The 22,994-nt window shown below is 43.8% G+C and overlaps 1 pseudogene; it reads right to left on the minus strand.

Moving 5' to 3' along the window:
* Nucleotides 1-249: 249 nt before the first annotated feature.
* On the minus strand, nt 250-2,357 carry LOC123727706 (aminopeptidase N-like; annotated as a pseudogene).
* Between the last annotated feature and the right edge of the window lie 20,637 nt (nt 2,358-22,994).

Raw genomic sequence — 22,994 nt, forward strand, 5'->3', positions numbered from 1 at the left:
ATTTCCAGCCATGTAAACGTCTATAAGAAGCAAAATTACACCATTAGAAAATGCATTGTAAAACAGTTGTATTTATTATTTCCACAATCATAAACCAGTGTTTCATAGCAAAGCAGCATTTTAGAAAGTTAGTCTTTGATAGAAAAATAATGTTTTAATTCATACAAAGTTACTTCCCCAAAAAATAGAAGTATAGGCTGACATAGTATTTCTGATTAATGGGCAGGATAACTTTAGAATAAAAAGTGTCATTGACTGTTAGAGAGACAAAGAAAATAACAGGGAACATGGCTTTAGGATTGGTCTTAGATAATAAATAAATGGACAGGTGTTTGTTTCTCCATGTGACCATAGTGGTGCATCAGTCTCTGCTTTAAACCATGCCTGCACAGTTCTTGTTCTCTGCCACCCATTTGATCTTAGCCTTTGTCCGCTCAATGGCCTGTGAAACTACAAAGATACCTGAGCCGAAGCCAACCTCAGTTGTCTGCCTGGAACTGCATGAGCTGTGACAGCGAAGAGAAACATTAACTTATATTGTACAATATAGAAAACTCAATATTTAGGGTCCACATAGTACCCCAATACAAACATGTTAAGCAATATGTGCTGACAAATCCCCTAATCTGTAATATCATCTGTTAGAACTCAAATTCAGTTGAAAACTTCTTGGTCACACCATCGATGAGATTGGCGATGGAGAAGGAGAAAGAACCACCACCGTCCCTATGGCAGAAGAGGTCAAGTAAGAAAACCGCGTCTAATGAAGAGTTAGATCAAATATCAGTGTACCAAATGTGACAAATAATCACTTTGAAATTAAACAATCAATACAATATGTGTTAAAAGCTCAAACTCACTGAGTAAAGCTGTAACCCCATCTGTCTCTCATAAAGTCCCAGGCCAGAGACTGGCCAACAACATTGCTTGCAATGTAAAAAATGGTAGAGGTGGCATCCTGCTTGCAGATTTTGGTTGCATCCAGGGTGTAGTCCAGGTACCTCAATGTGGCAAGGAGGTACAAAGACAGTAAGAGGCAATGAAGCACCTCATATTCATGTCAGACACACAAGTCGCTTTAAAGCACTCCTTGAAAATGCCTCCTTTTTATGCCAGGCAGAGAATCAATGCTTTGCTGTTTATTGAATACTCTGATACCTAGGGGAGGGATAATCACAGATCACATTTTACCAATGTGGCATGGATACGTAGCACTCTTAACTCATAACTTGGTACAGGCCAGGGCAGATCAAAGCTTGTCTGCCTGAATAGCGATGCTGGCAGCCTCAAACTGCTCCCAACCAAATTCCCACTCTGCATTCACTGTTAATGGTATCAAGAAATTAATCTGAATTGTGTTTAAATCCTGCTGAACTCACGGATTGTTGACAGGGTCAGCCATCCACTGGCTGTACCAGCCTTTAGTCAGATTTTGACACTCCGTCTTTCCAGTGCTACAGGCCATCCTAATGGCATTCACCTGGTTGTACCTGAGGGTAGGAAGATACAGTACAACTAAGTAAGGGGATTGTTTTGGCTTTCAAGCAGTTAAATAAGACATCCTGCTGTGCAAAAGGTGGACATAGCAGGGTAAAATTATTATAATTAAATATTATTGATCAACTCACTGGTCCATATGTCCAGTGGGTACTGTTTCCAGTTGTCAGTGATACCCATATAGCATGTAAAGTGGTTCTACTTGTTTTTGAGGTAAGCCTAAAAGACAGAAAACACAACTGGTGTTCGTGCCAATATGTTTTGTTTATTATACTATTTTTAAACATGTTTGTATTGTTTGCATATTGCCTTTCTAGAAAATAAACCAACCTGCATATCCCCATAGACTTCACTCCTATCAAACATGAGGTAGAAAAAGTCCAAGTTGTCGAGAGCTGACTCCCACGGCATATATTCCCTTTCTGTTATGAGATACTTCGTTGTTCGCAATGCTAATTTTAGGTCGATATATTTTGCCCTTTACAGAATTTTTTTTTTATTGAGACTCCTTATCGGCCTACTATAAATAAAATGTCAAGTATTACTCTTTAAATCATGACTACAGTAAACTATGTACTCACCTTGAAAGGTTAAAAGGATCATCCACCAATTGAGCTCCGTTGATAACTGGGAATAGACTACACAAAAAACACCAACATTAGCACAAATTACTATTTTTTCTAACAATATAATTTGGGATGGAATAGATTGTGTGTTCATCAATGGCTTGCCTGAGGAATGGTGTTCAGTACGTTGATGAGACTTTCCCAGTTGGCTTCATCATAGTTAACCGTGTAGTATCCAGAGACTTTTAGGTTGGCCAGTACCCATTCTCTCCCAGTGACTTTCATTTCAGGCATATTTGCTTAATATTTAGGGACAAACACAACATGTCAGCTTCTGAATCATATAACATGTGCCACCAGGCAGTCATGCACAAATAATGCTCTTTGATAAGAGTATCTTGGTAGTACTGTAATCCTTAGATTGTGCTCATCTCCATTCATTAGCTGTTCATTGCTTTAAATATACCACAATACATTTGACAGATTTTCACATCAGTGATCCTAATATATGTACAATACATGACAAAAGTATGTGGACACCTGCTTGTCGAACATCACATTGCTGTGGGGACTTGCTTCCATTCAGCTACAAGAGCATTAGAGAGGTCGGGCGATTAGTCCTGGCTTGCAGTCAGCGTTCCAATTCATCCCAAAGGTGTTCGATGGGGTTGAGGTCAGGGCTCTGTGCAGGCCAGTCAAGTTCCCCCACACTGATCTCAACAAATCATTACTGTATAGACCTCACTTTGTGCACAGGGGCATTGTCATGCTGAAACAGGAAAGGGCCTTCCCCAAACTGTTACCATAAAAAGTTGGAAGCACAGAATCATCTAGAATGTCATTGTATGCTGTAGTGTTAAGATTTTCCTTCACTGGAACTAAAGGGCCTAGTTCGAATCATGAAAAACAGCCCCAGACCACATTCCTCCAAACTTTATGGTTGGCACAATGCATTGAGGCAGGTAGTGTTCTCCTGGCATCCGCCAAAACCAGATTCGTCCGTCGGACTGCCAGATGGTGAAGCGTGATATACTGTATCACTCCAGAGAACGCGTTTCCACTGTTCCAGAGTCCAATGGCGGTGAGCAATGTTTGTCTATGGAGATTGTATGGCTGTGTGCTCGATTCTATACATCTGTCAGCGATGGGTGTGGCTGAAATAGCCTAATCAACTAATTTCAAGGGGTGTCCACATACACTATACAATCGAAGTTGGAAGATTACATACACCTTAGCCAAATACATTTAAACTCAGTTTTTCACAATTCCTGACATTTAATCCTAGTAAAGATTCCCTGTCTTAGGTCAGTTAGGATCACCACTTTATTTTAAGAATGTGAAATGTCAGAATAATAGTAGAGAGAATGATTTATTTCAGCTTTTATTTCTTTCATCACATTCCCAGTGGGTCAGAAGTTTACATACACTCAATTAGTATTTGGTAGCATTGCCTTTAAATTGTTTAACTTGTGTCAAATGTTTCAGGTAGCCTTCCACAAGCTTCCCACAATAAGTTGGGTGAATTTTGACCCATTCCTCCTGACAGAGCTGGTGTAACTGAGTCAGGTTTGTAGGCCTTCCTGCTCGCACACGCCTTTTCAGTTCTGCCCACAAATGTTCTATAGGATTGATTCTATAGGGCTTTGTGATGGCTATTCCAAAACCTTGACTTTGTTGTCCTTAAGCCATTTTGCCACAACTTTGGAAGTATGCTTGGGGTCATTGTCCATTTGGAAGGCCCATTTGCGATATTACACACATTTATTATAAAGAAACCTCTTACGAGTGTGTTATGTGGTTGTCCCACCTAGATATCTTAAGATGAATGCACTAACTGTAAGTCACTCTGGATAATAGTGTCTGCTAAATGACTAGAATGTACAAATGTAAAAAAAAATATCTAATTCATCATACACAGAATTTCTGTCTTTTAGATGTTTAAATCATATTCTTAGTGTTTAAATGTCTTTAGACATGCTTGCAGCTGGTTTCATTGTACAATCAAGTTACATTACCTCAGCAAATGATGTCTTTACGACAGATTTAATATAACTACATTTGCCTTGTATGAAGGCAGAATACAGAAAATAACTATTAAAGGATAAATTGTTACTCATCACATGCACAACCACTAGTAAGAGAATTATCCTCACATGCAAGGCCTCTGACAAATTTCATGACGTCAAGTATTCAGCATAATCATTACAGAACGTCCTATGCAATGAGTTGATTAGATAAAGAACCAAAAAATGTCAAGTGCTCAAACCTCAATAGGCTGGACTACTGCAATGCTCTACTTTCCGGCTACCCGGATAAAGCACTAAACAAACTTCAGTTAGTGCTAAATACGGCTGCTAGAATCCTGACTAGAACCCCAAAATTTGATCATATTACTCCAGTGCTAGCCTCCCTACACTGGCTTTCTGTTAAGGCAAGGGCTGATTTCAAGGTTTTACTGCTAACCTACAAAGCATTACATGGGTTTGCTCCTACCTATCTTTCCGATTTGGTCCTGCCATACATACCTACACGTACGCTACGGTCACAAGACGCAGGCCTCCTAATTGTCCCTAGAATTTCTAAGCAAACGGCTGGAGGTAGGGCTTTCTCCTATAGAGCTCCATTTTTATGGAATGGTCTGCCTACCAATGTGAGAGACGCAGACTCAGTCTCAACCTTTAAGTCTTTACTGAAGACTTCTCTTCAGTAGGTCCTATGATTAAGTATAGTCTGGCCCAGGAGTGTGAAGGTGAACGGAAAGGCTGGAGCAACGAACCGCCCTTGCTGTCTCTGCCTTGCCGGTTCCCCTCTTTCCACTGGGATTCTCTGCCTCTAACCCTTTTACAGGGGCTGAGTCACTGGCTTACTGGTGTTCTTCCATGCCGTCCATGGGAGGGGTGCGTCACTTGAGTGGGTTGAGTCACTGACGTGGTCTTCCTGTCTGGATTGGCGCCCCCCCTTGGGTTGTGCCATGGCGGAGATCGTTGTGGGCTATACTCGGCCTTGTCTTAGGACGGTAAGTTGGTGGTTGGAGACATCCCTCTAGTGGTGTCGGGGCTGTGCTTTGGCAAAGTGGGTGGGGTTATATCCTGCCTGTTTGGCCCTGTCCGGGGGTATCATCGGATGGGGCCACAGTGTCTTCTGATCCCTCCTGTCTCAGCCTCCAGTATTTATGCTGCAGTAGTTTATGTGTCGGGGGGCTAGGGTCAGTCTGTTACATCTGGAGTATTTCTCTTGTCTTATCCGGTGTCCTGTGTGAATTTAAATATGCTCTCTCTAATTCTCTCTTTCTCTCTTTCTGTCTTTCTCTCGGAGGACCTGAGCCCTAGGACCATGCCTCAGGACTACCTGGTATGATGACTCCTTGCTGTCCCCAGTCCACCTGGCCGTGCTGCTGCTCCAGCTTCAACTGTTCTGCCTGCGGCTATGGAACCCTGACCTGCTTACCGGACGTGCTTGTTGCACCCTCGACAACTACTATGATTATTATTATTTGACCATGCTGGTCATTTATGAACATTTTAACATCTTGACCATGTTCTGTTATAATATCCACCCTGCACAGCCAGAAGAGGACTGGCCACCCCTCATAGCCTGGTTCCTCTCTAGGTTTCTTCCTAGGTTTTTGGCCTTTCTAGGGAGTTTTTCCTAGGGAGTTTTTCCTAGCCACCGTGCTTCTTTCACATGCTTTGCTTGCTGTTTGTGGTTTTAGGCTGGGTTTCTGTACAGCACTTTGAGATATCAGCTGATGTACGAAGGGCTATATAAATAAATTTGATTTGAACTAGAGGAGATTGGGCTGATAGGATTGATATTGCTACTGCTAGTGATGGGAACTTGTTCAGTTTAATCTGTTCAACTACGCAATCAGGACTCATAAGCACAGAACAGGACTTTATTTTCTCATAAGATGGAAGTGTTAGGACAAATGAATCATTGTGTAATCACACCAGCTTGGGGACAATCTGTACATCACTATCACGACACAAGGTGAGAACCAGATGTAGACACAGGAAGCAGCTGGTTTGAGCTCTGGCAAGCAGTTTGAGCTCAGGCAAGCGTTCAAGCGTTCAAGAGTCCAAAACGGTACAGGGCGGCAGGCAGGCTCGAGGTCAGGGGCAGGCCGAGTGGTCAGGCAGACGGGCTCAGAGTCAGGACCGGCAAGGGTCAAAACCAGGAGGACGAGGAAAAAGAGAGACGGGAAAACCAGGAGTTGAGCAAAAACTGCTGGTTGACTTGGCAAGCAAGACCCAGGGGATAAGTGGGGAAGATGGGCGACACCTGGAGGGGTGTGGACACAAGCACAAGGACAAGTGAATCAGATCAGGGTGTGACAAATCACATCTTTATGATGCACTATATGGTGCCTGATCTCACAATAGTTAGAGAAAATAAAGCCAGGTTATACAGTTAAGAGTTCAAAACACCTGACCTTGGGTGTGACTCTTATCTCAACATTTATTTGATAAATGGAATTTCAAAATGCTAAGAGATCAAATAAAAAGCTTTGTCAATTTTTCAAAAAACAAAGAGTGGTAAAGTGTGGTACATTGGAAGATGCTTCCAAAGGATGGATTGTATTTTTTTTTATATTGTCAAGGATATTCTCAATTTCTTTCTTTATTCTTTTATGGATTATGTGTGTATTGTTTTGTATTGCTAGGTATTACTGCACTGTTGGAGCTAGAAACACAATTTTGCTGCACCTGCGATACCATCTGCAAATCTGTGTATGTGACCAATAAACGTTGATTTGATTAGATTGATGAGAGTTCTTTCCAGTTGTAACGATCGTCTGGAAGAGGGGACCAAGATGCAGCGTGGTAAGTGGTCATAATGATTTTTAATGAGACACTTCAAAAACAAACAGGGAAAACGAAAGCCAACAGTTCTGCCAGGTGAACACACACAAGACAGAAAACAACTACCCACAAAACCCCAAAGGAAAATAGGCTGCCTAAGTATGATTCCTAATCAGAGACAACGATAGACAGCTGCCTCTGATTAGGAACCCTACTCGGCCCAAAACAAAGAAATACAAAAACATAGAAAAAGGAACATAGAACGCCCACCCAATGTAACACCCTGGCCTAACCAAAATAAAGAACAAAAAAACCCTCTCTATGGCCAGGGCGTTACACCAGTGTGCACACAATCTAACTGCTCTCAACTTTTGATGTGTCCATATCTTCAAAGGTAGATACCCATATAAGATTTGAAAGATGTGAAGACACGCACAGTATTAGTGCCACATGATATTAGACATTGATCTTACAAAATAAACAGAACCTTGGTGACTCTCTAATATATTGTATTTTCTTTTGGAAGGGGGATTTGACCTGATAATAAGTATGGGATTTCAGATCATGGAAACAGTTTCTCAAGTTATGTAAATTCCTATAATTCTGTGTAACCTATTCTCATGGCTGTGGTCCTAAGCCATTGCAACATACCTTAGGCCAAATTAGGTCAAAACTGGATCAAATGTGGAAGCTCTACTGCCCCCCTCCGTCCCCACCCTGAAACAGTGTAATAACACATGAAAGAGAGTGCTATATTTTCCACAATGTTACTCTTTATTGATTGTTGTCAAGGAAAATCTAACATAATTATTTTTATTAGGATCCCTGTTAGCTACTGTTAAGACAGAAGCTACTCATCCTGGGAGAGGTGTAAAGTCTGATGATCAAATATCTTTATCTTCAATTGGCTCATTCATCCCCCCTCCACTCCCCTGTAACTATAGGTCATTGCTGTAAATGAGAATGTGTTCTCAGTCAACTTACCTGGTAAAATAAGGGTTAAGTAAATAAAAATTAAAACAGGGACCTGACTGTGTAAAAATACACTGTAGCACTAAATGATGTGCTCATGATGAACTATGACATCATTGTCTTTCAATGTAGCAGTCAGGCTCACGTATTTGAAGGTTTTAGAGGATCATGTCTTATATTTTTTCCATTATAAGTTAAAACCTGCACACAGACACAACACACTATTGCTGAATAACAACCCTTACAGTTAGCTATAGAGGTTCGCCATCACATACTATACATCATACATACACACACACACACACACACACACACTCAGACACAGTAAATAAAGTAAGTAAGTAAAATGTAATACATGAAATGGTACATACTGTACAGTACCTAACTTCATAAGTACTAACTCACACCAGTTGCAGAACTTTGGCACTGGGAGTGAAGGCAATCCCCCTCAGATAGACATGGGCTGGAACAATGCAGTCAGAGCTTGATGCTCTGTCCCCCAGGCATTAAAAATACTTCCAAACAATTTAGGAATGCCACTATCAGTTCCACAACTGCACAGTCACTGACCACAGCAAAAATTGCCCTTGTTTGGGTAAGAGACTGGACAAAAATGGGGTCATTACGTCACATACTACGTTTCAAATAATCATTTGCAGTAAATGACTTTGGCTGTTGCCCTTATCCTGCCAGCAGCTCAATAACAAAGAGCCTTAAATACATCGGTAGGAATTCCATTAGAGTAGAAAAGTCAATATCTTAAAACAAATCTGTGTGCTTGCTAGCTTGTCTAAAAGTATTTATGGTTGTGAAATAAGTTATAGTACTGGGAGTGACTGCAGTAGTAATGGTAGTGACTGGTTATAGTAGAAAAAATAGGTATATGGAAATATTGATTGATTGGTTGATAGGATAGCCTAAACATGTGGAAGTTGGTTTGGTGTCTAGCTCGAATGGTTCAAGAGTTACTATTACTGTTGGTGAGGTATTTTATGCTCATTTATGTTAATTTAAATTGTTATAGTTTACACATTTTTGAAAATGTTAAAGTTGTTTTAATGTTTGTAGCTCAAATGGTTAAAGAGCAGTAGCAAAGGAAATGTCTACCACCATTGTCACGTCCTGACCAGTAATAGGGGTTATTTGTTATTATAGTTTGGTCAGGACGTGGCAGGGGGTGTTTGTTTCATGTGGTTTGGGCTATGTATTTAGGTAGAGGGGTATTTGTTTTATATGGTTCGGGGTGTGTGTGTATGTAGAGGGGTGTTGGATTTATGTGTTCCGGGGTTTTTGGTTTATGTTCTTGTTTTGTATTCTATGGTTTCTATGTTGTGTATTTCTTTGTTGGCCTGGTGTGGCTCTCAATCAGGAACAGCTGTACATCGTTGTTTCTGATTGAGAGTCATACTTAGGGAGCCTGTTTTCCACCTGTCCCTTCGTGGGAGATTGTTTTTGCACTGCTGTGTATAGCCTGCGAAACTGTCGTTTATTGTTTTTCGTGTTCACCTATAAATAAAATAATGATGAGCACGCAACCCGCTGCGCCTTGGTCTAATCCCTTCGACTACCGTGACAACCATGTTCTTATGGTTGGCATTAAATCCATTAAGTTTTATGCTAATCAATGGAAATGATTATAGTTTATAAAGGTTTTAGATAATTTAAAGTTAGGATAGCCTAAATGTTTAAAAGTTGGTATTGTAGCTTAATTGTCCAAGGCGCAGGACCCTTTTGAATAGAGTACCTCTGTGTTCTTATGATTCTCATTCAAACCCATCTTAAGTTATGCAAAGGTAAAATGGTTATAGTTTTAAATGTATAAATTGTATCAAAAGTGTAATGAATGCAATCTAAGTTTGGTCAGTCAGTACAATCTCAACATTGGTTTTTGTGTTGATAGCTTAAATGGTTCAATTCAAAAGGAATTGCGTGACCAGATTTTCCCCATGTAAGTCTATGGCCCTTTGATTGCATTGAAATACATTAGAGTTTATTAATGTGCTTCCTAAAAGCAAGACCACTCTAGAAATTGTACAAACTCTTATTAATGTGCTTGCTGAAATCAAGACCACTCTAGCACTCTTATATACTTATTATTATTCCCCTCATTCTAGCGCTTAAACCTCTTTAGCTATCAACACGAAACCAACTTTTAAATGGGTAGACTGCCACTATTTAGATAGTATATAACATATTTTCTCAAACAATCTAAACGTTTTGTACAACAACCATATTTGCATAAACCTCAATGCATTTCAATGGCCATAGACTTGAATGGAGTATTATTCCCCTCGCTCTAGCGCTTACATCGCTTTTAACACAAAACCAACTAGAAGGCCAGCATCCCAGAGTCGCCTCTTCACTGTTGACATTGAGACTGGTGTTTTGTGGGTACTATTTATTGATGCTGCCAGTTGAGGACTTGTGAGGCGCCTGTTTCTCAAACTAGACACTAATGTACTTGTCCTCTTGCTCAGTTGTGCACCGGGGCCTCCCATTCCTCTTTCTATTCTGGTTAGAGCCCGTTTGTGCTGTTCTGTGAAGGGAGTAGTACACAGCGCTGTACGAGATCTTCAGTTTCTTGGCAATTTCTCGCATGTAATAGCCTTCATTTCTCAGAACAAGAATAGACTGACGAGTTTCAGAAGAAAGTTCTTTGTTTCTGGCCATTTTGAGCCTGTAATCGAACCCACAAATGCTGATGCTCCAGATACTCAACTAGTCTAAAGAAGGCCACATTTCTAAGTGACCCCAAACTTTTGAAAGGTAGTGTGTATGTTTAGCCATGTAATAATCATGAATTGGCATAATGCAACTAGTAATCATGCAGACTAGTATATATCCACAAATTTGAAATCAGAATATAGCCAGTGTGTTTACTCCAGCCTTATTCAATTTGTCATTTGTTCTATCCCGTGCTGCCGGACCAATTATCTGCTGTGTTTTGTTAATTGGGCAATATGTAATTTGGGTCCTTTTACCTACTGTCACAGATTCCCCGGTACTGCTGATCATTCCATGCACCAGTTCTGGAGGTCTACGTCACCACCTAGCGCACACCTGGTTCCCATTTCCCCTGATTAGTAATTGTATATATGTGCCTCTGTTCACCATTGTTTGGTTGGTTATTGTTCCCATGTCCATTGGTCTGTGAGTACCTGTGTTTTGTTATTTCGGCTTTCGTGCTGTGTGTGTTGTGTACTCGTTACTACGGGTCCTGTAACGGGTGTCGTAAGGATCAGACCAAAACGCAGCGGGAACGTGTATACTCATCTTTTTAATGTGAAGAAGGAAAACCAAACAAATCACGTATACAAAACAAACGACACTAACAGTCCTATCAGGTGCTCAGACACTAAACAGGAGACAACTACCCACAAATCCCATAGAAAAAACACCCCTCTTAAATAAGACCTTCAATTAGAAGCAATGAGGAGCAGCTGCTTCCAATTGAAGGTCAACCCCATTAACTAAACAGACATAGAAAGACTAGAACTAACATAGAAATAAACTAACAAGAACATAGCCCAAAAACCCTGGAACACTCTAAACAAACACCCCTCTTACATAATAACATAACCCAACAAACCCCGAACCACATAAAACAAACACCCCCTGCCACATCCTGACCAAACTACAATAACAAATCACCCCTTTACTGGTCAGAACGTGACAGGTCCCGTGTAGTGTATTGCGGGTCTCGTCCCGTGTATTAGAGGTTTTACCTCGCTCTTTTGTTTGGGTTACATCCCAGTAAAGATCCTTATTATTCTCTATGTTTGGTTAGGTCAGGGTGTGACTCGGGTGGGGAAGTCTATGGTTTCTGTTTCTTTGTTTTTGGGCCAGTGTGGTTCCCAATCAGAGGCAGTTGTCTATCGTTGTCTCTGATTGGGAATCATACTTATGCAGCCTGTTTTCCACCTGTGTTTGGGAGGTTGTTTTCTGTTTAGCACCTGAGCCTGACAGAACTGTGCGCTTTTGTTTTTTTCACCGTTTGTTATTTTGTTTGTGTGTTGTGAAATAAATGATCATGAACACTTACCACGCTGCACCTTGGTCCACTTCTCCTTCTAACGACGAGCGTTAGTGTTTTTGTATACGTGTTTGTTTTGGGCTTCGTCCCTGTGCCTTTCATGGCATGTTGTATTTTTGGGTGGAGTATTAAAACCCCCTATTATGTATTCCTGCGCCTGTCTACAATCACTTATACAACTTGACACCTACTCAGGGAGTTTGACTGATTTATATGTGAAGGCTTACTTTCAAGGAATATAAACTGAGTTCCATGCACAAACGAAAGCCTGTTATTTTACTTTCATATTCACTAAGCTACAGTATATAACACAAGGACACTAAGAAGTTGCCGACCGTTCAGTAAGGCCTTGAGAGTTTATTTGCTTTCTAAATTGGGGCTGATAACTTCAAGGGAGAGATACTCCCTTCCCCTAGGTCTAGGAGATGTGTATTATGTTAGGTAGTCGGTCATGACTGGGCCTAATGACTATAGTATGGAGTGTCTCTGTTTATTGGGCCTAATGACTATAGAGGAGGGGGGGCTCTCCTCCTGCACTGTTCCCATGCTAAGTCAGGGGGAGTGCACCCACATATGGTATGGCCAAATCTAAGATATAGAATTTTGGTCAAGTAAAACTGACACATTTACTATTTTTTTCCTTTTTTTCTAATTATCTGACAAAATACGGATATGAAACGCTAGGGTATCCTTGTGGTATTGATATGTTATTAATATTTAGAGGGATGTTCTGCCCCCTTCTATTATGGTGCTTTGTTTGCCCAAACATCATTAGAATACCAAACACAGTCATGGTAAGCACAAATAAATAATATCAAATCATGCAGAAAAATCAGGTACATTCAGCCACAAATAAATCCCCAATCAATACTTTAAATTGCACAAACAGCACCAGAAAATCAAGATGAAACGCATTTAGAATTTTGTTCCAGCAATACAGTACATTAAAACTAAAAACAGATTTACCTACCTCGGTGAAGACCCTAGGAACCTCAAGAGAATCCACAAGAGAATCCTGTGAACGGGTTAGGAAACTCAGGTGTCTATACTTCAACAGCAAAGTAAAATAAGACGGAAGTGTATGAAGTAAGGCCTTATGTAGAGATCTACGGGTCTTTAGCGAAGTCCAGCCAACATTCTGATACAGGATACAGTGATGAGTATCAAAACTGTTGCCTGTAACAAAACAAAGGGCACTATGGTATATGGATCAAAAGCAGTAGCAGCTGCACTTTGATAAATAATATCACCAGTATCATCCACATATAGATGATGTTGACCATTTTTAACAGATTGATCAATGCTGTTTATATAAATAGTGAAGAGAACAGGTCCCAAAATGTTCCCTGTGGTACACCTTTTATGTATTTCCAAAAATGCAGACTTAACTCCATCCATCACGATGGCCTGAGTTCTGTCACTAAGATAATCATGAAACCAAGAACAGGCATCAGAGCTCAGGCCTATCGAGGACAACTTATTCAATAAAATAGCATGATCAACAGTATCAAAAGCTTTTGACATGTAGAACATTTATTTTTAGTGTCTAAAGCAATGACAAGATCATTAACAACTAAAGTGGTTGCTGTAATAGTGCTACGCCCAGGCCTAAACCCTGACTGATTCAAAATTCATTTCTCAGATAAAAAACTGAAATGTTGTGCATTTACCAAGGATTCAAGTATATACCAAAGTATTCCACCCCCCTGTAGTTACTGGCTAGATCGGACCTATTATAGCAATCTCAGGAAGAAATCTTAGACATGTATTGATTGGTGGGGAGTTAAGATAAATGTTATTGTTTTGCCTAACAACAGTGGTGAAACTAACCAATACACATTTTAGTGCTGTTTTATTTCTTCATTCTGTGCTGCGACTCTTGCTGTATTTATTATAATTTTTTTTAATTTTTTGTGTTTGTTATCACCCCTGAAATGGGGTGATAATTATTAAGATCACTACCATCCAGTGGCAGCACAAGAGCTGTTTTCCGTACTTTTGGAAAATTTCCTGATAACAATGTTAAGTCAACAATGATAGTCGCTGCACACTTAAAACCTGTTGAGGACAGACGTTCCGCTAGCGGAACGCCTTGCCAATATCCAATGGTAGAGCGTGGCGCGAAATACAAAAACCTAAAAAATGCTATAATTTAAATTTTTCAAACATATGACTATTTTACACCATTTTAAAGACAAGACTCTCGTTAATCTAACCACATTGTCCGATTTCAAAAAGGCTTTACAGCGAAAGCAAAACATTAGATTATGTTAGGAGAGTACACAGCCAAAAATAATCACACAGCCATTTTCCAAGCAAGTATATATGTCACATAAACCCAAAACACAGCTAAATGAAGCACTAACCTTTGATGATCTTCATCAGATGACACTCCTGGGACATTATGTTATACAATACATGCATGTTTTGTTCAATCAAGTTCATATTTATATCCAAAAACAGCTTTTTACATTAGCATGTGATGCTCAGAACATGCATTCCCAGCCAAAACTTCCAGTGAATTTACTAAATTACTCATCATAAACGTTGACAAAATACATAACAATTATTTTAAGAATTATAGATACAGAACTCCTTTATGCAATCGCTATGTCAGATTTTAAAATAGCTTTTCGGCGAAAGCACATTTTGCAATATTCTGAGTACATAGCTCAGCCATCACGGCTAGCTATTTTGACACCCGCCAAGTTCCGGGGCTCACTAAACTCAGAATTACTATTAGAAAATTTGTATTACCTTTACTGATCTTCGTCAGAATGCACTCCCAGGACTGCTACTTCAACAAGAAATGTTGTTTTTGTTCCAAATAATCCATAGTTATGTCCAAATACCTCCATTTTGTTCGTGCGTTCAGGTCACTATCCAAAGGGTAACGCGCGAGCGCATTTCGAGACAAAAACATTCAAAATGTTCCTTTACCGTACTTCGAAGCATGTCAAAAGCTGTTTAAAATCAATTTTTATGGTATTTTTCTCATAAAATAGCAATAATATTCCAACCGGACAATAGTGTATTCATTCAAAGAGAGAAAAGAAAAAACAGCATGGTCGCGGGAACCGCACATCTCCAATCTCTTTGTCACTAGGCAGACCACTGACAAACTGTGCTAGTATACTCTGCCCAGAGACAGGAGACGCCTCAATCCGCTTTCTGAAGGCTTTAGAGAGCCAATGGAAGCCTTAGAAAGTGCTTCGTAACAGCTCAGATACTGTAGTTTCGATAGAGAACCAAAAGAAGAACTACAAATTGACAGACAGGCCACTTCCTGCTTGGAATCTTCTCAGGTTTTTGCCTGCCATATGGGTACTGTTATACTCACAGACACCATTCAAACAGTTTTAGAAACTTCAGAGTGTTTTCTAAGCAAATCTACTAATAATATGCATATTCTCATTTCTGGGCAAGAGTAGTAACCAGTTTAAATCGGGTACGTTTTTTTCATCCGGACGTGAAAATACTGCCCCCTATCCACAACAGGTTATTAAGCAGACCAGGGTCCAATTGGTCGGCCCGTGTGGATTTTTTGTTGTCTTATTATGGACTTATTTTTCTGTAAATAGCCTAAAAGAAAAGCTTTGACTATCATTTATCTGATTATTCAACAAGTTACCCTTATCAGCATCCATCCCAATATCATTCTCAATAGGCTTAGAAGTTCTTTCAAAGAGATAACCCGCTGAAATAAAATGGTGATTAAATGCATCAATTATGGCTTTTTTTCCATAATGAGGCCAGTGTCTGAATTAATTTGTTGTGGCAGAGAAGTAGAACCTTTCAGGGATTTGACAGTTTCCAGAATTGAGCCAGTGTCACGAATCCCACCGAAGGTGGCTCCCCTGCCTGCTCGGGCGGCGCTCGGCGGTCGTCGTCACCGACCTACTAGCCGCCGCTGATCCTTTTTTCCTTTTCGTTTGGTTTGTCTTATTGTTTGCACCTGTTCCTCATTTGTCTTTTGATTTTGGTTATTTAAAACCTCTTGGGGCTAGGTGGGACGCTAGCGTGCCACCCGTGGTGCACTCCATCAACAGCAGGTGCATTTCAAGAGCGGCAAATTTGAATCCAAATAAATGTCAAAATTCAAATTTTTCAAAAATACAACTATGTTACACCATTTGAAAGATAAACATCTCCTTAATCTAACCACGTTTTACGATTTCAAAAAGGTTTTACGGCGAAAGCATAAATTTAGAGTATGTTAGGACAGTACATTTACAAGAGTTGTGTGTAATGTTTTGTCAAGTCAAAGACAGGGTCACCAAAACCATAAAACCAGCTAAAATGATACACTAACCTTTTACAATCTCCATCAGATGACACTCCTAGGACATTATGTTAGACAATGCATGCATTTTTAGTTCTATCAAGTTCATATTTATATACAAAAACAGCGTTTTACTATGGCATTGATGTTGAGGAAATCGTTTCCCTCCAATAACCGGCAGTCAAGTCAGCGTCACAAATTAAATAATTAAAATTAGAAAACATTGGTAAAATATTATATTGTCATTTAAAGAATTATAGATTTACATCTTTTGAACGCAATCAACTTGCCAGATTTAAAAATAACCTTACTGGGAAATCACACTTTGCAATAATCTGAGCACTGTGCCCAGAAAAATACGCGTTGCGATACAGACTAGACGTCATGTTGGGGAGATCTAAAATCGAAAATACTATGTAAATAATCCATTACCTTTGATTCTCTTCATCAGATGTCACTTCCAGGTATCACAGGTCCATAACGAATGTAGTTTTGTTCAAAAAAGCTCATCATTTATGTCCAAAAATCTCCGTCTCGTTAGCACATGATGTAAGCCAGCCGGACTTCTCGTCATGAACGAGGGGAAAAAATATATTTCCGTTCGTTCAAACATGTCAAACGTTGTATAGCATAAATCATTAGGGCCTTTTTTAACCAGAACATGAATAATATTCAAGGTGGACGAATGCATAGCCTTTTATAACGTATTGGAACGAGGGTACCCAACATGAAGTAGCGCGCCAGGTGTCTAATGGGACATCACCGTTCCATGGCTCTTGTTCGGTCAGATCTCCCTCCAGAAGACTCAAAACACTTTGTAAAGGCTGGTGACATCTAGTGGAAGCAATAGGAAGTGCCAAAATATTCCTAAACCCCTGTGTTTTTCAATGGGATAGGTTTGAAGTCAATACAACACATCAGGTATCCACTTCCTGTCAGAAAATGTCTCAGGGTTTTGCCTGCCAAATGAGTTCTGTTATACTCACAGACACCATTCAAACAGTTTTGGAAACTTTAGAGTGTTTTCTATCCATATATAATAAGTATATGCATATTCTAGTTACTGGGTAGGATTAGTAACCAGATTAAATCGGGTACATTTTTTTTATCCAGACGTGCAAATGCTGCCCCCTAGACCCAACAGGTTAAGCCTGGTTAGCCCGCCCAGTGTTGTGCGGGATTATCTTAGCGTCAGGTTGTGTTTTTTCATTGGATGTGCTGGCGATTTACGACTGTGATATTGTAGGCTGGCTGTGCACCTGTTTTGGGCACTTGGCATTTTTTCCACGCCGTTTGTGTTGGCGTTGTTCGTGTTGTGTTTTTGATTAAAATAAACACACAGTTCCGTACCTCTGCTCTCTGCGCCTGACTCCTACCACCACTCCTAGCAATCGTCTGACAGAATCCCGCACCAGCTATGGAGTCAGCAGGAGCAGCCTCCCCTCCTCTCCCATCGATGGAGGAACGGGTCCTTCACCATACCACCATCCTCCACCGAATCGGCTCAGCGATGGAGCAGATGATGGAGAGGATGGACCGATGGGAGAGGAGTGGCCTCCCTACCGCATCCCCAGCACCAACTCCCCCTCCACCATCTACCCCTCCACCGACGTCCGGACCCGGAGCCCTACGCCTGGCTCTCCCCAGGGAGTACGATGGAGCGGCGGCTGGGTGCCAGGGGTTCCTGCTACAGTTGGATTTGTACCTGGCTACCGTTCATCCAGCTCCCTCGGGAGAGGAGAGCGTAAGCGTCCTCGTCTCCTGCTTAACGGGACGTGCCCTGGAGTGGGCCAACGCAGTGTGGTACGGCCCAGACTCGGCAAGGGATCACTACCCTGAGTTCACCCGCCGGTTCCGGGCCGTGTTCGACCACCCAGCAGAAGGCCGGGCGGCGGGTGAACGGCTGTTCCACCTGCGTCAGGAGACGAGGAGCGCACAGGACTTTGCTCTGGAGTTCCGGACCTTGGCTGCTGGAGCGGGGTGGAACGACAGGGCCCTGATGGACCACTATCAGTGTAGCCTCCGGGAGGATGTCCGCCGTGAGCTAGCCTGTCGGGACACTACCCTGTCACTAGACGAACTAATCGACATGTCCATTCGTCTTGACAATCTGCTGGCTGCGCGCGGGCGTCCAGACGGGGCCCTGTTGGTTCCACCTCCAGGTCCTCCAGCTCCCATACCTATGGAGCTAGGGGGGGCCGCGTCCAGGGGAACCGGAGGAGGAGGCTCCCCTTGTATCCAGTGTGGTCGGAGAGGACACACTACCGACCAGTGCTGGGGGAGCTCCTCTGGGAATCGGGATGGCAGGCAGAGCACTCCTCGTCCATCTCAGGTGAGTAAGCACCAACCTCACCCAGAGCTCCCTGTTGGTCACATGTTCGTTTTAGTAACTTTCCCCTTGTTTTCTCCCTCTTTCCAGCATAAGGCGCTAGTCGATTCAGGCGCAGCTGGAAACTTTATGGATCGTGGGCTCGCATTTAGGCTAGGGATTCCCCTGGTGTCGTTGGACCAACCTTTCCCCGTGCACTCCTTAGATAGCAGACCATTAGGGTCAGGACTGGTCAGGGAGGCCACGGTGCCACTGGACATGGTAACGCAGGGGGATCATGGGGAACGGATTAGTCTCTTCCTCATTGATTCTCCTGCGTTTCCGGTGGTGCTGGGGATTCCCTGGCTGGCCAATCACAATCCCAATATTTCGTGGAGACAGGGGGCTCTCAGAGGGTGGTCAGAGGAGTGCTCAGGCAGGTGTAAGGGAGTTTCCATCGGTGCGACGACGGTGGAGAGTCCAGACCAGGTTTCCACTGTGCGCATTCCCTCAGAATATGCCGATTTGGCTATCGCCTTCTGTAAAAAGAGGGCGACCCGATTACCACCTCATCGACGAGGGGATTGCGTGATAAATCTCCAGGTAAACGCTGCACTTCCCAGGAGTCACGTGTACCCATTGTCACAGGAGGAGACGTTGGCTATGGAGACATATGTCACGGAATCTCTGAGACAGGGGTATATTCGGCCCTCCATGTCACCCGTCTCCTCGATTTTCTTTTTCGTGAAGAAAAAGGATGGAGGGTTGCGTCCGTGCATTGATTATCGAGGTCTAAATTCCATCACAGTAGGGTTCAGTTACCCACTACCTCTCATCGCTACGGCGGTGGAATCATTTCACGGCGCGCATTTTTTCACGAAACTGGACCTCAGGAGCGTGTACAATCTGGTGCGTATCCGGGGAGGAGACGAGTGGAAAACCGCATTCAGTACCACATCGGGCCACTATGAGTACCTCGTCATGCCGTACGGGTTAAAGAATGCTCCAGCCGTCTTTCAATCCTTTGTTGACGAGATTCTCAGGGACCTGCACGGACAGGGGGTGGTGGTGTATATTGACGACATCCTGATTTATTCCGCCACCCGCGCCGCGCATGTCTCCCTGGTGCGCAAGGTGCTTGGGCGACTGCTGGAGAATGACCTGTACGTCAAGGCTGAGAAATGTGAGTTTTTCAAACGAGCCGTTTCCTTCCTGGGGTATCGCATTTCCACCTCGGGGGTGGTGATGGAGGATGACCGCGTTAAAGCCGTGCGTAATTGGCCGACTCCGACCACGGTAAAGGAGGTGCAGCGGTTTTTAGGGTTTGCCAATTACTACCGGAGGTTTATCCGGGGCTTTGGTCAAGTTGCTGCTCCCATTACCTCACTGCTGAAGGGGGGTCCGGCGCGCTTGCGCTGGTCAGCAGAGGCGAACAGAGCGTTCAGTCGCCTGAAGGAGCTGTTTACCGTCGCTCCAGTGCTGGCTCATCCGGATCCCTCTTTGGCATTCATAGTGGAGGTGGACGCGTCCGAGACTGGGGTGGGGGCCGTGCTATCACAGCGCTCGGGCACGCCACCCAAACTCCGCCCGTGCGCTTTCTTCTCTAGGAAGCTAGGGCCGGCGGAGCAGAACTATGACGTGGGGGACAGGGAGTTGTTAGCTGTGGTCAAGGCTCTGAAGGTGTGGAGACATTGGCTTGAGGGGGCAAAGCACCCTTTCCTCATCTGGACTGACCACCGTAATCTCGAGTACATCCGGGCAGCTAGGAGACTGAATCCGCGTCAGGCCAGGTGGGCCATGTTCTTTACCCGTTTCCGGTTCACGATCTCTTATCGGCCAGGTTCACTGAACACGAAGGCCGACGCACTGTCCCGCCTATATGACACCGAGGAGAGGGCCATCGATCCGGCTCCCATTCTTCCGGCGTCGTGTTTGGTAGCTCCGGTGGTATGGGAGTTGGACGCGGAGATCGAGCGGGCGTTACGGTCGGAACCTGCACCATCGCAGTGTCCGGCAGGTGTTCAGGACGTACCGCTTGGTCTCCGTGATCGATTGATTCGATGGGCCCATAATCTCCCCTCTTCGGGTCACCCTGGGATCGAGAGGACAGTGCGGAACCTGAGGGGGAAGTACTGGTGGCCCACCTTGGGTAAGGACGTGCGGTTTTATGTTTCCTCCTGCTCGGTGTGCGCTCAGAGCAAGGCTCCTCGACACCTGCCTAGAGGGAAATTACACCCCCTTCCCGTTCCACAGCGGCCGTGGTCACACTTGTCAGTGGACTTCCTCACTGACCTTCCCGTATCGCAGGGGAACACCACTATCCTGGTCGTTGTGGATCGGTTCTCGAAGTCCTGTCGTCTCATCCCGTTGCCCGGTCTCCCTACGGCTCTGCAGACTGCAGAGGCCCTGTTTACCCATGTCTTCCGGCACTATGGGGTGCCCGAGGACATCGTTTCTGATCGGGGTCCCCAGTTCACGTCCAGAATTTGGAGGGCGTTCATGGAACGGTTGGGGGTCTCGGTCAGCCTGACCTCGGGTTTCCACCCCGAGAGTAATGGGCAGGTGGAGAGGGTGAACCAAGAGGTGGGTAGGTTTCTAAGGACGTATTGCCAGGACCGGCCCAGAGAATGGGCGAGATACGTGCCATGGGCAGAAATAGCCCAAAATTCTCTACGGCACTCATCAACCAACATGTCACCGTTCCAGTGCGTGTTGGGCTACCAGCCGGTCCTGGCTCCATGGCACCAGAGCCAGACCGAGGCTCCTGCGGTGGAGGATTGGGTGCAGCGCTCGAAGGACACCTGGAGAGCCGTCCAAGACGCACTTACAAAGGCGAGTGGACGGCAGAAGAAGAGCGCTGACCAGCACCGCAGTGAGACCCCTGTGTTTGCACCAGGGGATCGAGTCTGGCTCTCAGCTAGAAACCTGCCCCTCCGCTTGCCCTGCCGGAAGCTGGGCCCGCAGTGTGTAGGGCCGTTTAAAGTCCTGAGGAGGATAAACGAGGTGTGTTACCGGTTACAACTTCCATCTTACTACCGTATTAACCCCTCGTTTCATGTGTCTCTCCTCAGGCCGGTGGTGGCTGGTCCCATGCAGGAAGGTGAGGTGCCGGAGGTTCCTCCCCCCCGCTGGACATTGGGAGGTCCCCGGCGTATAAAATACGCGCCATTCTGGACTCCAGACTTCGGGGGGGGGGGCCTACAGTACCTCGTCGACTGGGAGGGGTACGGCGCGGAGGAGAGGTGCTGGGTACCCAGGAGGGACATTTTGGACCCCCACTACTGAGGGAGTTCCACCGCCTTCATGGGGATCGCCCTGCGCCTCGTCCTCCGGGTCGCCCTCGAGATCGGTGGCGGCGCGCTGCAGGAGCCGCGCGTCAGGAGGGGGGTACTGTCACGAATCCCACCGAAGGTGGCTCCCCTGCCTGCTCGGGCGGCGCTCGGCGGTCGTCGTCACCGACCTACTAGCCGCCGCTGATCCTTTTTTCCTTTTCGTTTGGTTTGTCTTATTGTTTGCACCTGTTCCTCATTTGTCTTTTGATTTTGGTTATTTAAGCCTGGTTAGCCCGCCCAGTGTTGTGCGGGATTATCTTAGCGTCAGGTTGTGTTTTTTCATTGGATGTGCTGGCGATTTACGACTGTGATATTGTAGGCTGGCTGTGCACCTGTTTTGGGCACTTGGCATTTTTCCCACGGCGTTTGTGTTGGCGTTGTTCGTGTTGTGTTTTGATTAAAATAAACACACAGTTCCGTACCTCTGCTCTCTGCGCCTGACACCTACCACCACTCCTAGCAATCGTCTGACAGCCAGGTTCCCATTACAATCTGGAAGAGTGGTTACATAATAATTAGATTTAGCCTTTATAATTTGTTTTACACAATGATTCCTCTGTTGCTTAAAAGCTTGCCAGTCCGGGCCTAAGTCTGTGTTCCTGGCCTTGACCCAAGCATCATCTCTTTTATGAATGACTTCTGATAATTCAGGAGTGTACCAGGCATTCGATCTACCTTCATATTTTGAAGGGAGCATGATTATCCACAATAGTATTGAAGACATCTGCAAAGATGCTCAAAGCTAAATCATGTCCAGGAATAGCTGAAATACAATCAAGGTCACTAAAATAAAGATAATGTAAAAAAAAAAAAGCCTGTTCACTGAAGTTTTTAAAGTTCCTCTTTGGGATGTTACGAGGCTTAGATTGTTGTATTCTCACATCCCTAACACAAACAACTGGGCAATGGTCACCAATGTCTTGGGCGTAGACACTGGTGTATACGTTAAAATAATTTAAATAAGAGAAAACTTTGAAGGTTCTCTAGGGTTGAGCCGTGTAGGCTTAGTCACATGCTGGATTAGGTTAAGATCAGCCAAGCTCAACTGGTGGTCCGGACCCAGAGGGTCAATCCGGACCGGACAACATCGCATTTGGTTATATAAAAGTCAATACATTGTTTTTAGACAGCTAAAAAATCAACCGGGCGCAGCAACCTCTCTTCCTCACTTTCTGTCTCGAAGCAACGCCTGCAACTACTAG

This window comes from Salmo salar, chromosome 16 (assembly GCF_965601325.2).
Source record: "Salmo salar chromosome 16, fSalSal1, whole genome shotgun sequence".
Lineage (NCBI taxonomy): Eukaryota > Metazoa > Chordata > Actinopteri > Salmoniformes > Salmonidae > Salmo > Salmo salar.